This window comes from Pelodiscus sinensis, chromosome 16 (genome assembly GCF_049634645.1).
Source record: "Pelodiscus sinensis isolate JC-2024 chromosome 16, ASM4963464v1, whole genome shotgun sequence".
Lineage (NCBI taxonomy): Eukaryota > Metazoa > Chordata > Testudines > Trionychidae > Pelodiscus > Pelodiscus sinensis.
The window spans coordinates 4,366,012-4,369,993 of NC_134726.1; positions in this window are offsets into that span (position 1 = coordinate 4,366,012).

The following is a 3,982-nucleotide window of genomic DNA, read 5'->3' on the forward strand; positions in this document are numbered from 1 at the left end:
CCCGCGGCGCCCTGCTTCCTTCACACCTGCTGGGACGGGGCGCTGCCCCCTCCCCTTCGTTACCAGCACCCAACGGGCACGGGGACAGGCAGTGCTAGGGCGCTGGCAGGTCCCACCCTCGCTGGAGAGAAGGGAGCGTGCGGCCCTCGTCCCTGCCTTCCAAGAAGGCTAATGGCATGGTAGGGGGCATTAGGAGGAGCAGTGCCAGCAGATCCAGAGAAGCGATTATTCCCCTTTATTCAGCTCTGGTGAGGCCACATCTGGGGTATTGTGTCCAGTTCTGGGCCCCCCACTGTAGAAAGGCTGTGGATGAATTGGAGAGGATCCAGCGGAGGGCGACCAAAATGATTAGGAGGCTGGAACACATGCCCTATGAGGAGAGGCTGAAGAATTTGGGTTTGTTCAGTCTGCAGAAGAGAAGAGTGAGGGGGGATTTGACAGCAGCCTTCAACTCCCTGAAGGGGGGTTCCAGAGGGGATGGAGAGAGGCTGTTCTCAGTGGGGGCAGATGGCAGAACAAGGAGCAATGGTCTCAAGTTGCAGATGGGGAGGTCTAGGTTGGATATTAGGAAAAACTCTTTCCCTAGGCGGGTGGGGAAGCCCGGGGCTGGGTTCCCTGGGGAAGTAGTGGAGTCTCCATCCCTAGGGGTGTTTAAGTCTCTGCTTGACAAAGCCCTGGCTGGGCTGATTGAGTTGGGGTTGGTCCTGCCTGGGGCAGGGGGCTGGACTCGATGACTCCTGAGGTCTCTTCCAGCTCTGGTTCTGGCTGGAGGGCTACGATCCGAGCAGGCACCATGAGGGCCCCACCTCCCCTTCCCTAGTAAGGCTCCGAGAGGGAGGCTGTTGAGGCCAGTTTTAACACAGACACCCCAGCAGGTTCCTGGGGTGTGCCCCACACAGCCGGGATCTCCCCTTGGATGGGGCGTGGCCAGGCCCGGCTGCTGGCTAAGTGCCTGGGTGCCAGCTGGCCATGGCTGCCTCGCCCCCCCCCCCCCCCGGCCTGTGTTCCCATGCCCCAGGGCTGGCCCTGCACTTGGGGCCGGGCTCGTTTCTGGCCTTCGTGCCTTCCGGGGGCCCATGACTCTCAGTGGTGGCTCCTTGCTGCACCCCACAGTGCTGCACCGCCAGCCCCCTGCAGTGAAGGGCTGGGCGTGTCACCCTGGGCCAGTGGCCAGCTCTCTCCCCCGGGCACCTCGCGCCAGGCCTTCAGCCCCCAGGACACCCAGCTGGGGGGCACAACACCAAAGGGTCCACCTGCACAGCCTGGCCAGGACCATCCCCATGCACCCTGCCAGGCACCCAGCCCTGTCACCCCTCCACCCAGTGCTGGGCACCCACCCTGTCACCCCCTCCAGCCACTGCCGGGTGCCCACCCCTACCCCCTCCACCCAGGGCTGGGCACCCACCCCTCCCCAGCACCAGGCACCCACCCTGTCACCCCCTCCACCCGGTCCTGGGTGCCCACCTCTACCCCCCCTCCACCCAGTGCTGGGCACCCACCTCTACCCCCCCACCCAGTGCCGGGTCCCATCCCTACCACCACCCTAGTGCTGGGCACCAATTCCTGTCACCCCCTCCATGCAGTGCCAGGTGCCCATCCCTGTCCCCCCCAGTGATGGCTGTGTGTGAAGATCTTGCGCTTCTGCCTCTTGAGGCAGGTGCCCATCCCCGTTATCCCCACGGGCTCCTCTGAGGTGCCCATCCCACTGCCACCCCGATACACCCTGCCGGGCGCCCAACCCCCTCACACACACACCCTGCCAGGCGCCCATCCCACTTCCACCCCGATACACCCTGCCAGGCGCCCAACCCCCTCACACACACACCCTGCCAGGCGCCCATCCCTGCTACCCCGATACACCCTGCCAGGCGCCCAACCCCCTCACACACACACCCTGCCAGGCACCCATCCCTGCCACCCCGATACACCCTGCCAGGCGCCCAACCCCCTCACACACACACCCTGCCAGGCACCCATCCCTGCCACCCCGATACACCCTGCCAGGCGCCCATCCCACTTCCACCCCGATACACCCTGCCAGGCACCCAACCCCCTCACACACACACCCTGCCAGGCGCCCATCCCACTTCCACCCCAATACACCCTGCCAGGCGCCCAACCCCCTCACACACACACCCTCCCAGGCGCCCATCCCTGCTACCCTGATACACCCTGCCAGGTGCCCAACCCCCTCACACACACACCCTGCCAGGCACCCATCCCTGCTACCCCGATACACCCTGCCAGGCGCCCAACCCCCTCACACACACACCCTGCCAGGCGCCCAACCCCCTCACACACACACCCTGCCAGGCGCCCATCCCTGCCACCCCGATACACCCTGCCAGGCGCCCAACCCCCTCACACACACACCCTGCCAGGCGCCCATCCCTGCCACCCCGATACACCCTGCCAGGCGCCCAACCCCCTCACACACACACCCTGCCAGGCGCCCATCCCTGCCACCCCGATACACCCTGCCAGGCGCCCAACCCCCTCACACACACACCCTGCCAGGCACCCATCCCTGCCACCCCGATACACCCTGCCAGGCGCCCAACCCCCTCACACACACACCCTGCCAGGCGCCCATCCCACTTCCACCCCAATACACCCTGTCAGGCGCCCAACCCCCTCACACACACACCCTGCCAAGCGCCCATCCCTGCTACCCCGATACACCCTGCCAGGTGCCCAACCCTCTCACACACACACCCTGCCAGGCACCCATCCCTGTCACATCCCCATGCACCCCTGCTGGATGGTCATTCCTCTGGCGCACACATACCCTCTGTTGGTTCCGGAGTAGCACCGGTCCCTGTCACCCACAGCCCCCTGCCCGGCGCCCATCCCTGCCGCCTGCATCCTCCCTGCCGGGTGTCCTGTCAGACGCTCCCAGTCCTTGGCCCTGCCATCGCTACTAGGGAACGCCGGCAGTGCCTGGGCCACACTGGCGCTGTATTGGGACAAGGGCCCTGTCTCGGGGCGGGCCGGCAGCCAGCAAGGCTGTGGTAGGGGCCATGCGCCCAGGTTGTGCGCAGCGCTGCCTCTCAGCGGGCAGGGCAGGGCTCCTGCTCCCAGCCCAGAGCTCAGGCAGGTTCCCTGGGAGGCAGCTGGGCAAGGACATTGCAAGCTGCTGCCCACCCTCCACTGGTCCTTTGGTGGGACCGAGTCCTGGTGCAGGAGGCCACTGAGGGTGAGCGTGGTAGGAGCTGTGTCCGGGGGGGGGGGGGGTTGCACAGCGGGATCTGTGCCCGGAGGAGGGAGCCGGGGGACCTGTGCCCAAGGGAGGGTGCCGGGGGAGCTGCTCCCAGCCCCGGGGCCCAGTGCCAGGGGGGCTGCTCCCAGCCCCGGGGCCCAGTGCCGGGGGAGCTGCTCCCAGCCCCGGGGCCCAGTGCCAGGGGGGCTGCTCCCAGCCCCGGGGCCCAGTGCCAGGGGGGCTGCTCCCAGCCCCGGGGCCCAGTGCCGGGGGAGCTGCTCCCAGCCCCGGGGCCCAGTGCCGGGGGAGCTGCTCCCAGCCCCGGGGCCCAGTGCCGGGGGGGCTGCTCCCAGCCCCGGGGCCCAGTGCCGGGGGAGCTGCTCCCAGCCCCGGGGCCCAGTGCCGGGGGAGCTGCTCCCAGCCCCGGGGCCCAGTGCCGGGGGGGCTGCTCCCAGCCCCGGGGCCCAGTGCCGGGGGAGCTGCTCTCAGCCCCGGGGCCCAGTGCCGGGGGGGCTGCTCTCAGCCCCGGGGCCCAGTGCCGGGGGGGCTGCTCTCAGCTCCGGGGCCCAGTGCCGGGGGGGCTGCTCCCAGCCCCGGGGCCCAGTGCCGGGGGGGCTGCTCCCAGCCCCGGGGCCCAGTGCCGGGGGGGCTGCTCTCAGCCCCGGGGCCCAGTGCCGGGGGGGCTGCTCCCAGCCCCGGGGCCCAGTGCCGGGAGGGCTGCTCCCAGCCCCGGGGCCCAGTGCCGGGAGGGCTGCTCCCAGCCCCGGGGCCCAGTGCCGGGGG